This window comes from Pleurodeles waltl, chromosome 6 (assembly GCF_031143425.1).
Source record: "Pleurodeles waltl isolate 20211129_DDA chromosome 6, aPleWal1.hap1.20221129, whole genome shotgun sequence".
In the NCBI taxonomy this organism is placed as follows: domain Eukaryota; kingdom Metazoa; phylum Chordata; class Amphibia; order Caudata; family Salamandridae; genus Pleurodeles; species Pleurodeles waltl.
The window spans coordinates 819,823,872-819,836,696 of NC_090445.1; the positions used below are offsets into that span (position 1 = coordinate 819,823,872).

Consider the following 12,825-nt stretch of genomic DNA (forward strand, 5'->3'; position numbering starts at 1 on the left):
AGGAAATCATACTCCTAGAAAAGTTTTCAGAACTGCACTGTCTGCATGTGTAGATTTGCCTATGCAAAGATCTGCTGAGCGTTTATAAGTTCACTTCCATTCCAACTGCTCCTCCCCCCCCCACCCCAAATTTTTTACCCCTGTCCTTGTCAGGAGTACATTTCGAACCTCTCAGTACAGGCAGGAAAAGGTTAAAGAAGAGCTGGTAAACCCCTAAAATAGCGGAGTTAGTAGGCTTGTACAGATTCAAAAGTTAATTCCAACACTGGAACTATTGCCGACAGCTACCTCCAGCCACAGTATGTAGTTCTGCGGGAAGGTGGCAAATAAGAAAATTGCTAGTACTCAAGCTCTAGAATAGTATGAGCACTGGAATAATTAGAGAGGCTGTTATATAATGAGAATGTATTACCACACTACGAGACCCCATAGGGACTAGTGGATTTTTATTTTTTTACAGGACAAACAGATTTATGAAGCAACCTGTCTCATGTATAGATAGATACATTTATTAAATCCTCGCCCCCCCGCACTCTAATGGAGTACTTCGCATACAAAAAAAAGTAGTGCTTGAAAGCGTCAAGTGGAAGTGATGCCAGCCAATAAAACAGACTGTAAAGAGGCAATGCTCCATGCGCAACACAAGATTAACAAGCTGGGGCATCGATTGAAACAGACAAATGTGAGTGACAAGGAAGGCCTACCAATGGAAAGCAATTGGTGGGCTCCAAGCCCCTCTATGTTCTTGGCAAACCACAATATGCTTCGCAATAGACAGTGAAAGCACAGCCTAGTACTCTGGACCTAAAAATGACAAATCAGATTACAGATATTACATCTAGAGGTTCTTAAATCAAGGCTGAATACCACATTGCTAGTGTGCATCGTACAATATGCTGCCATGCAGGGGAGGGGGAAAACAAATCTCTTGCCTGCACTGCAAGGAGTCCCTTCTGCTGGCAATATCCTCACATCATCTGCTACAAATGTACTTAACTTGTATGCACTGATGCAGGGAAGAGAATCCGTCTCAGCAGCCTCACTAAAGAAGTGTATTCGGTGCTTCTCTGGACAGTATATTTGCTTAGCTGATCAGCCCCTTCCACATCAGCCCAAAGCATTCCTGTCAGCAACCCAGCCACGCCAGTTAAACCTGCTTCCATATTCCACAAGCACTCCCTTGACCCCCTCACCCCAGATTGTGTGTGTCAACACTGGTTCTCCCTCCATCAGACGCTTTCTGGTGGACTCCTTTCCTGCCTCCTCCCATAAGACCTGCCACTTTTCTCCTATCTGCCCGAGACACTGACACCTTTCTCAGGAGATCCTGTCTGTTCATTCTCCCGTGCCAGGAGTGGCTATGGCCGACTGGTGCCCTTGGCTGCCCGAACACTTCGATGTAAACCCTCCTGCTTCCCCCAGGCATTCTCACTTGCCCTCCCCCCAGGCTGCCTGGGATGTGTTCTGCTTGCCCCAATGACATTTTCACTTAGCTATTAATCCTGGCCACAAGCATCTGCCCAAGCATAAAGCCACCCAAGACTGCCCCCTCAACCCTGTTCTTCCTCATGGGACAGTTGATGCGAAAGAAGCAGTCTGGAGATAAGAGGCAGTACAGAACAGCAGCTGAATGTCAACAACACAGTAAGTGTGTGCCTGCCCATGAGTATGTCGGCCCTGCTGATAGTAGGTGTATGAGTATTTGTATGTTGGTGCGCAGAGCTAACCCTGACACAATGGTGGCAATTTTGCCAACTTCTGGGCATCCATGTGATGATGCCACTCCCAAACTGTGGTTGTGTTTCTTTTCAACATATAGGTATCCATGGGATGCTGCCCACTGTCGGAAACATGCTTCCTCTTGGCATATAGTGGTAATTTCTAGATTGTCAGTGGCATCCATTCAACTATGCATCTCACCCAGGCATAACTGCAGCAGTCCTGGGTATTATGGTGGTAATGCTGGGCATATTGTATTTACCTATTGCACCATGCTGCTCAATAATGGCCTAATTGTTATGCTTGAGGCAATTTATGTTACATTATGGGTGCCCTCTTTACAATGGTGGAAATTATACATTTTGTGGGCATCTGCTGACATGCTGGCCTTTTCTTCAGGGCCGTAATGCAGGATACATTGTGGCCATGCATGGCACGGTGTTGCTCACATTAGCATAATTTTGGCCCTGGCTTATTCACTGTACTTCTGTCACACTGGGTATAGCCATGGTATGATAATGCCAAGGGAAGAAAATAAACATGACTGGATACGTTTAATTTAAAAGAGGCTCAAAAGAGAGGATCTAGTGAGGGTTAACATAAGTATGCAATCTGTAAATCAGTATAGACGACTAGCCAACTCTCCTTCTATAACCTAGAATCAGAGCTTAATTTGAGCAGGGGGTTGCTGGTGGGGGCCACCGGCACTGATTTTTGGGAACCAGCACTTTCCCCATTGGTTATTTCCCAGAAGCAACAGAGCGAAAAACACACAAAAAAGATAGAGAAAAAGGGAAAACCCTCACAAAGGGAGAAAACAGGAACCTGCAAAATTGAGATAAAGGGGCAGGGTGTGTCTGGTAGTCAATTAGCGAGGCATGAGGTGGATTCCAGGTTACTCAGCCTTGGGATTTGGGTGCTGACACTTAATAATGCTGGCCACAGACTTCTGAGCAGAGCTTAGGAAACTGGCACTCATTTTGTTTTAACTTAAGCACTGCCTAAAGCAGATATTTTCCAAGTACCAGTCTGAGCTCTGGAAACAAGGTTGGGCAAGACAAAACCAACCCCTTTTCTAAATGCTTATTTAGTAGGGAGGGTTTTTCCCTGAACACTTTTTACACTATAGAGGAAGGTACAATATGATGTTGTGTACTATAAATATTTTACATTTATAAAAGAAAAATAAACTATATATATATACATACCTAATATATTTAAGGTATGTAATTGTTTTTTAAAAAATGAACTTTCTCAAATGTTTCAAATTGAAACAAATGCTAATTGACAATAACACACAAAGTCATGTCAATTTGAAGCTTTTTTTCGTTCGCCAAATCTTTACAAATCTACTTCATCACATGCAATATCACCAATACACTCTTCTATTACTACCTCTCACATCTGGACTTCTTTACACTGGCCTCTGAACTTATGAATTAAGCTTCTTACAACACAAGTCCTCAAAAAGGAAAAACATTTCAAAGGTCCTCTGAGGGTTTACCAGCACTTGGGCTAATAAAAACCTTGAATGTTGCTGGAAATAATATGCGCAACACAAGAATGGAAGGGACCGTAATATTGGGGTAGGCTGTTGGGTGCCTCCTGACAACTGACACAAGTCCACCCTCTTGAGTAATTAAGTAACACAATAGGCGTGTACACAATGGGGAAATGACATGTTAAATGGCATATTATGCGGGGGTATTGCTGGTTGTACTCTGATAAGTACACGGATGAGCACTCGAGCAAGGCTTTCCCCCCCACCGAACTGCACACCCTCCTGATGCCCCTGAAAGTGCGTGTTTTCCGGCACTCCATAGAGCTGTTAAGTGTTAGACCTGCAAGGCGAAGGTTACTAGCCTTCAGAGGAGCATACCTTCTGCCAACATAATATATGGAAGCCCACAGAGGAGAGCTGTTTTTCGTGCAACTTTAGGTTGCCCCACATACACATTTGATGGTTCCAAGTAACTGCGATAGTCTGGGTCGAATGTCGAAAATCTGATTATTGGCTTGTACTGAGTTACATCCCTAAAGGGCATTCAAGGAGAATTACGTGTTGCCCGGAATATATGGGAATAGACAGTCACAATATTTCGGGCATACATTGAGCAGATTAATGCTGAACTACAATTTTATATTTGATTTTCATTTGTATCTTATATTCTCAGTCACAAATGTTTTCACTTGTCACATTGCACGAACACTTTGTCACTATTGCACCACATTATAATATATTTATATTTTCCAAATGTGTTATTGCCCTAAACCAAGGAAGCAGCACACTTTAATCTCTTTTGATGTACTTCTTTAGTACAGTATATTCCTTTTCTGATGTTCCCCTCCCCCAAGAAGAACCGCAGTAGTCCTTAAAAACTTTTATTCTTCATGAAACTGTCATGCCCCAACAGGACCATATGTTACTTGTACTAAACAATACCCAAGGCCAGCATCTTAAGAGCATCTGTTTTATGGAAGCCCCAGTTCTCTCCAGTTTCCATTTCATTAATACTACAGCTAGGGATTAAATGCATCCAATTCTGTTGCTTGTTTACACTCCCCTACATCTTGTTTTCTTTACCGTCATATTCCAAATGGGACACGTTTTCTGCAAAGTTCTTGATGTAGCAGATAAAGATAAGCCAGCTTTGTGAGTTTTTAATTAAAGGTCTTTTTCAAGATGCCAGGAGCATCAGCTGCTCATAAAAAATGCCTAGTGTTGTGGCATAAACATTTAGAAGGCCTGGTAGTGATAACATGTTAATTAGAAGGTGTGGAAGAGAAGAAAAAGTATCCCATATATTTTGATTGGGGTGGGGGTGCAGGGGCTGCTATTGTAAACATGTCTTTGTGTTCATGCTAGCAGCCCAGTGGTAGTCCTATTTCTATTGCTTGTCCTTTAACAATTTTTAAAAAACATCTGGTCACCCTAGTGACAAATTATTCCTATTTGTTTGATTGTGTAATCAAACACCTTTTATTGCTGGGCCAGATGATTGAATGATTCAAGTGCCTATGAGTAAGCACTTAAATGTATAGGACTATCTCACATGAAAAAAAAAAAATGGTTTCTTCCTTCCGTTTTAGATCCTCAGATTGCATGCTATATCAAAGAGTCTCCTCGCTCTATATTCCTAAAACAATGCGTGGAAAATGAACCTTGACAAACATTTGATTATTCCCTCCCCTCTCTTCCCTTCCAATGACCGTTCTTCAACCCCCTTCTGCCTCACCCACTTCCTACCCCCTCAATCTTCGGCATATTGCCTCTCTCTGGGTGTGGCCGCATGAATCTTCAACACTTCCTGCTACTTTCATCAACACAGAATAATTGTGTTCGGTAATTTTTCATTCCAATTCCAATTATCAAGAAGAGATTTTGCAAATTAGAAACGTCCTTACTAAACTACAGGTGATTACAGCAGTTAGTAAACATTATGACACTCAACTGCAAATTACAGCATTTTTCTAGCAAAGGCCAAAAGAGCTTGACAGCTTTAAAGATCAACTCTGTTTTCCAGCAGCAGGTATACATGAACAGCTACTTACCCAACATTACGGCATCAACTGCTCCACCCGCACAGAATTCAATGAGGATCTGTTTTGAGAACAGAAATCAACAGTTATTTAGACAAGTTTCAAGTGCAGCGAACAATAGAGGGAATAGACTGGTTATGTTAATCTTCATCAAAAAGCTATACTCGAGTATCTTAACATGCTCACATAACAAGAAGCACCACAAAACTCCAAAAAAGACACACTAACTTATTATGTCAGTCTTTCCTTAGAAGGATGAGGAACAGGAAGGAAGGATGGTAAGAATGCTACATAGGACAGACAGAATTCAGAAACTGTAATGCGTAGAAAGGTGCATTTAACTCCCCAGAGTCAGGTTATCCGTGCATAATACAGTAACATTAGGGGGAGGTCAATAATGTCGGCAGAGCCCAAACTCTTCTACCAGAATCTAGCTCCTCTACTTTATTAGCTGAAACAACAGCTAACAGAAAAACAGTCTTCCAAGCCAAAAACCTCAGAGGAGAGGCGATACATAAGAGTCAAATTCAGGCCCTTCTGAAGAACTCCATAATGGAAACCACAGATATTTATTCTGCGGTCCTTTAAGAAACCAGTTTACAAAAGAAAATCTAAATAAAGTACTTAGGTCAGGCGAAATGTACAGCTGGAAATAGCAGTTAACTATTCTTTTACAGGTTCTAGGTTTAAGCTTCTCGGCGCTAGAGAGACAGCAATCTGAATGATATGAAGTGCATCCAAGTGTCCAAACAATTATTTACAAAGGGTCCAAATAGGTATTATTACAACAGGAGGCAGATGTAGCTCATATGGTAGAGTGGACTGCCCTAGTTAACAACCCCATCACAGAAGAGAATCTCTTAAGCTTCCCCACGGATCACCTACATAAGAGGGCTAACCTCTCAAGTTCTAAGCACTTGGAGCCATCATGGATACCATTGGGTGAAGTAACTAACAGCGTTGCTAAGACAACAGATTGTCAGAGAAAGAGACCATGAGGCTTGCAGCTCAAGTGCAGGAGTTTGTGGGTATCAGTGGAGCCTTGCCCGTGCTGGGGCAATCTAAATCACATGAGCATTGGATGGTTGCATTCTATGGGCATTTACAAAGTACTTTCTTTTCGCTTAAGTGTCACTTCTCCTGGTGAAAGTTTAAATATTTACTAATTCTGTTACACATGCTTGGAAAAGATTTGGTTGAGGTGTGGCTTACAAGTGGGATGGTATGGTACTGTGAGAGTGCTTCAGTCATGATGCAGCAGGCATGTCACACTACGTTACTGTGAAAGGTAAGGAGAGATGGAATGTGAGAGCTAGATCAGCTAGATCAGCAGTTCTTGCAGGGTGAGGCTTACACAGCCAAGTCTTTACTGGTGTTCTCAATTCTAAATTACTGATTGTTATTATTTTCAGAGAAATGGTTCTGCAGAGTTTTGAAGCACATACAGAAGAGTGAGGGTGATCAAGAACAGATCAATTCATGAGCGAAGGTTCATTCTTTGACAGAGTTTAATTTGAATACAGGTCCAACACTATGGGTGATGCAGGAACCTTTAAATAAGATTCTTCTAGCAAACATTAGGCAGTCAAAGGCTTTGCTGGTATGATTAATAATATCAAGTGAATTTAAGTTGAGAACTTTTCTAGATGCAGCAATGTGATAGCACTGCAGTTTGCAGATTATGTGTTTCAAAGTCTAAACTCAAGCCTTTTTGAGCCTAATCTGAACGGCTCCGAATTAGAGAGGTCACAGGAAAAGCATTATGGCTCTTGAATGTTTACTCCAGGCTCAACACGTTTCACAAAGGGTGCTTCAATAATGAGGAACATTTCTGGCATTTCCTACTGTTGAGTGTTGCAAATCAGCCTATGTATGTTACATACCAGAGCTGTTTAAGTAAAAGCCCCAGGGGCGTGACGGACAACATGTGTGCACACTTTCTGCTACTCCGGGGCACTTTGGTATTACACAAGGGGCAGCAGACACTTGTTTAGCCCCTTCTGCAATGTAGATCACATTTGTGCTACATTCATGCTGAGGTGAACTCAAGGGAGTGTTTCCTTACCCAACAGTTTGTCTCTGCACCCGTGCCATATTAAAAGACAGGGGCCCAAAGGAGCTGTCAGGTCGCACAGTCACTGTGCCCCCTAAAAAGCCCCTTCAATGACAAAAGCAAAAAGAATAAATGGTGGATGGAATGCTGAACAATGCAAACATTCACCCCCAGTCACAAAGATCTGGGTTTAATCCATCGTTTTTCTTTGCCCACCATGCCAACCAGGTTTGGACCCAGCCATATGCAAATTAGTCTTCACCCTGTTCCCCATGGGAATAGTCCAGCTTTAACTGCCACACCAGGTCCTCCCTGGACTGGAAACAAGCATCCTGGGACCATTCTGAAGATTTGCTGGACTTAAGAGGAAGGCCTGGGACTGGGATGGCACCTGCATCATCAATAGCAACTGGAAGGTTAAGCACACTGTATACAACAGATTCCAGTTGACAGCCTAGAGCATGGAGATCTCACTGCAATGTTGAATGAATTGTGGTTCAGGATGATGAAATACTGGGAATGAAAGTCCATCATTTTTAAAAAGTGGACAACTTGAATGCGGAATGACCACAATACAGTGGGGACTGTAGAGTCTGTTGAGGGACTAATCAAGACAGAGAAAAGGGATGTAGTGAGAACAGAGACACCTTGGTCCTGAAAACTGAATAACAGTTTCACTTAATTGCACTGTAAGGTGCGTAGATGTGGTGCAGGGGTAGGAGTTATCCCCCAAGGGAATATGTGAATATTACATTCTGAATAATTGTGCCAGGATTAGTAACATCTTACAACTGAGGCCATGTAAGATGGGGTGGCTGTAGTGGTTATGTGCACGGAATTATTTGGCGTGGACATCAGTGAACACCCTGGTTTATACTAAGTGCTTCCAAGTCAGGAGAATATTTCATTTCTACATCTACATTGGTTAGGGCAGCTAAAACAGTGATCCCTGGGGACGATCGTTGCATTGTTGATGTTGGCAAAGCCCTTAGATCTGCAGCCCGTGTGGATTACCACATTAAGCAGCTCAAACTTGATAATGGTCTCGTTTATGGTTACATTGTGGGGAATGTGTTTTTATGCAGAGATTTGCTCTTATAACGCTTGCCAGTTAAGTGGTAAAATATGAGCAAATTTGTTTTAGTGTTTACCTGGGGTAGAGAATCAAAAGTCAGATGTAGTTTGATACACTGTACAACACTGACTGAGCTTATAGACTTTATGGCAGCAACCACACTATATGATATGTTCTACTCTATTGTGTTAATGGTCATCCGACGACCAAAGGTTCACCTATCATGGGGCCCACTCATATAGTTTGTTAAATGAATACAAGATGAGTACAGAGATCAAAATAGGTACTTGAAATGTCAGAGGCCTAAATGACTATGTTAACGATGAAGAACATACACTTTTCTCAGATGGCAAGCTATACAAATTGCCATCCTCCAAGAAACTTATTTGACCAAAGAGATGGAGGGGAGGGTCTGGAAGAAATGGCACAGCCAGTTATATTCATCCATAAACTCTTCATATGAGGGGTATCAATTAAGGGACCAGGTGCTCCCTTCCTGCACTGGTTCACTAGTGCAGATGTAGAAGGTAGATATCTTGTGGTTTACAGGCTGCTGGATGGTGCTGAGATATGCTTCGTTAATGTCTATGTAGCCAGTGTGGATGATGAGACCTGTTTTTGGACTCTAACACAGAAAAATAATACAAGTATCATATGAGCAGGGTGTTGAGGGGAGCTCAGCGAGTCAGTGAGATTGTGGAAGACTCTTCTGCTATCTACTCTACAGAACATGTCTGTGCCATGCAACATTCCACATTCAAATAGTTGGACAACCTCCTAGTCTTGCTTGTTTGGGCGGGAAAAAAAGAAGGGCATGACTAGAAACACTGAAGAAACACAGACAAGAGGGTGGCCTAGGATTATCAGACTTAGAATTGTACTACATGGTGGCACAGTTGCAGCATGCTGCAAAATGGAATGAAGAAACTGATTACTGGAAGAAAAGATTACTCTGTGGAACACTAGGGTGGAGGTTGCTACAGATACTCCTTATGAAGGGAGTAGGTGCTTCAGGACAAGCACCACATGTAGTGTGTCAAACAGCGACAGTATGGGAAACATTGGTTAAAAGAACTGTTGGTTGTGCTCCTTTTGCCAGAGACCTGAAAATTTGATAGCTGTGGCTATTTTGTGATATTTCTAGAAACATGTGGATGGCAACTTGGAACTTCTTCCTTTGGTATTTGTACCCTAGTGAGGAGTTAAAGAAATTTCAGGAGGCTCTGGACAGTTTCTGCAACAGGCAAAGTTGGCTGGAACTGCAAGGAGGTTGCGGATGGGGTTCCTGAGGATCCCAGACACATCTCCCACCTTGACAGGGTTATTGGAAATAGTCCAATATCGGTGCATAGTCTTGCAAAGTCCTAAAACAAAATAGATGGGATAAACCACTGACTGCCAGACAACACTGGGACACAGACCTGAACACCCCACTGACAGATAGTGAATGCAAGGTATTGTCTGCACAAGTGCAGGAGGTATGTTTTATTTCATGTTTTAAATTAAAACACATTTTAATTACCTACATCTAACCTGCCTCAGACCAGTAAAACTGAACAGGATATAACCGCCTATGCCCTGGCTAACCCTAGGTGAAGCGCAGCGGAAGCTACATTCCTACATGTTACATAGCTGTGGACATATAGCTACAACACTACTGGGGTTAGATAATAACCATGATGAAAAACGTCACAGGGGTAAACCTAGACAGCATTGTGTGGCAAGGTCTCTTGGATTATCCGTGTACCAAAAACAAGAACATCCAACATATGTCTGCTCTCCTAGTTTTAGATTTGGCTAGATGACGTATAGTGCTTGGATGGCAATACCAGAAAGCCCTTGAAATATCCCACTGGGAAAGAGATTGGGCTTTAGCTGAAGAGCTCAGAAGCTAAGAATGCAGGAAGGACTATAACGTTCTACATGATTTGTATATATGGGCTGGCCAGATATAAGAATTTAAGGGAGAAGTGGAAACCTCTAGTGTACAGAGCCCAGAGGTATAACCTGGGAACCTTGGCACAAAGTTTCAGAAATGGTAATGCAATTACCAGGGAGAGTTGCAGGGGCTTTTGCGATTATGATGTTTATACTACCTCATCTGAGACGCTGAAGAATATACAAGTGGGCTTTGAGGCCTGAAGTGACAGACAGCATGCCATAAAGATGTAGAGTGCATATCTTACTGAGATGTGTGGAACAAAAAAATGTGTTCAACTATAAATAATCAGTCCACAATGTTGATGTAAATAAATACTTGAAAAAACTAGATGTAAAACCAAAAATACAAGTTACTACATTTAAACATGGAATCCATGTTAGCACACTGCAGCAATCTTCAGTCTTCCTGAGCATACTGATAAGTGCCCACTGGCTAAAAGCGCCTCTCCGGCTTTCCATGTTCCAAAAAATGAATGTCTCAAACCTAAACCTCTTCCTGAATTCAAGGAATGAAGCAGTGCAATGGATAAACTATTAAACACTCTACATTCTATCCAGGTTATTAAATGAAAGACTACAAGACATTGCATGGAATGGAGCATGCACATATGATGTATATTTCTGGCTTCATTTGGATGGAATGCTTAAAAATGTTGCCAGAATACCGAATCTTGAGTGTTGCTGGTAGATTCAGGGGCATAAATATTATTAGTGCAGTGGTTGCAGAGTGAGTGACGGGGCCCAGTTACGTGAAGGACCCAAAGCACCCCAATTAATTTTTTTTACTATCAAACAAGCGGTTTGGGGGGTCCGTTTTATCGGCTTAGAACTGTGGGCACTGTTACACTTCTGGATAGACTGATGCATTTCAGTTGCAATGCTACTTAAATATTTTGGGAACTAATGAGAGTTCTGTTACCCTTTACATAAAATTAAGCATATTTATCCATGCCTTTATAAGTGAAACAGATCTTCACTGCTTTCCCACTCGTACTGATCATCAGAGGGAATGAAGGGTGGAAACAATTTCATACATACATAATCTGACAGGCCTTCCTGAAAAATGTCAGAGTGGCTGGCACTAACTCCTTCAGCTCCTGCTTCACATTTACAATTTTGATTTCATTCAAGCAAGCTCATGGGCCTTAGTTGTTCCATTCCCAAAGGGGGCAAACTGTTTTGAGAAAACATACAGGCTTATCACTTTTTAAAACTGTGCTCAGTAATGAAATCTGCTGAGGTTGCCAGTGCAAATGATAGCTTGCCTGGCCAACTGGGGGCAAGAGTCTGGGAGCCATATTGACAGATGTGAAAGTCTGTTTGTTTAACTATACTGGAAGATGGGACATAACATAGGATAAGTAAATGTAACTGCAAAACAAGCAGGAGCAACTGTGCACATCAATTAATGTCTTAGGTTTTTGGGCAGTTTAAAGAATATACCTGTTCGAAACAAAAGTTCTAAAATCCTCTTGTAATAAGATGTTATGGTAGAGGGAGAAATGCAAAAATATAACAAATAAAATGCATCCCACAAAACGTAAAACTTAGTTTGTCGCTGTATAAGTATAACTTGGCATAACATACGATCAATACATAAAAGACAGCACTTACCCAAAGATTGTTTTCATAATAAAAAGCATCTAGAAGTTTTACGATATTTGGGTGATCACAGGAGGCAAGAATGTCTATCTCCACCATATAATCTTCAAGTTCATCCTCAGACTTGGTATCAATCACCTTTGCTGCTGCCATGATGCCAGTCTCTTTATTCTGAGCCTAGACAAACCAATGAACAGAACAAAGTTTAAATCAACATCTATAGATATGAGGCGCCCTACATGTTATCCTGACAAGTGATGTTCTACAAATCATCAATCACATATTAAAAAGCAACATTCACTTGAAGACCGCTTTAGGAATAAACACTTTGTTTGTAAATGCAGCAAAGACAATTCAAGAATCTCCACATAAATCAGCTGTCTTGAAAGACATTAAGGGAGTGTGGAATGGGCTGGTTATTGGAATCTTGCCACATCAGTTGTAATGACCAGGCAGGCCATTTTAGCACCCCTGCTGCATTATTTTCATCCAATACTTCAGTGGTCAGATGGTGGAATGAGTCCATGTAAAATACTCTGCCTTTGCCATAAGAAATAAAGTTGCTTGTGACACTGGCAGGTCTCTGGTGAACTTATTTTCTCCACCCTACCCCCCCAACAATGCTGTTTTAAGGTTTGTCTATTTATGAGTGGTTTCATCCTGACTTCACTGGTAGTACCGATTTGTGATTTCACTATCAAGGCATGGAACTACAATTACATTAGGGTCTACATTCATGTAAATGAAATTACATTTCTCTCCCTCGTTCTAGTCCTGAATTCCACTTTTTAATATCAAAAAGACGTTCCTGTTGCCAAGCATGGACATAAGACTACAAGTAGAAAGAAAATTGTGGGGTGGACACAAAATTGGTGTAATGTTCTAACAGTGAAAC

General features: G+C 41.7%; 1 pseudogene; it reads right to left on the reverse strand.

Moving 5' to 3' along the window:
- The window catches only part of LOC138301708 (STE20-like serine/threonine-protein kinase), a 207,081-nt pseudogene extending 194,690 nt beyond the window's left edge, over positions 1 to 12,391 (reverse strand).
- Between the last annotated feature and the right edge of the window lie 434 nt (positions 12,392 to 12,825).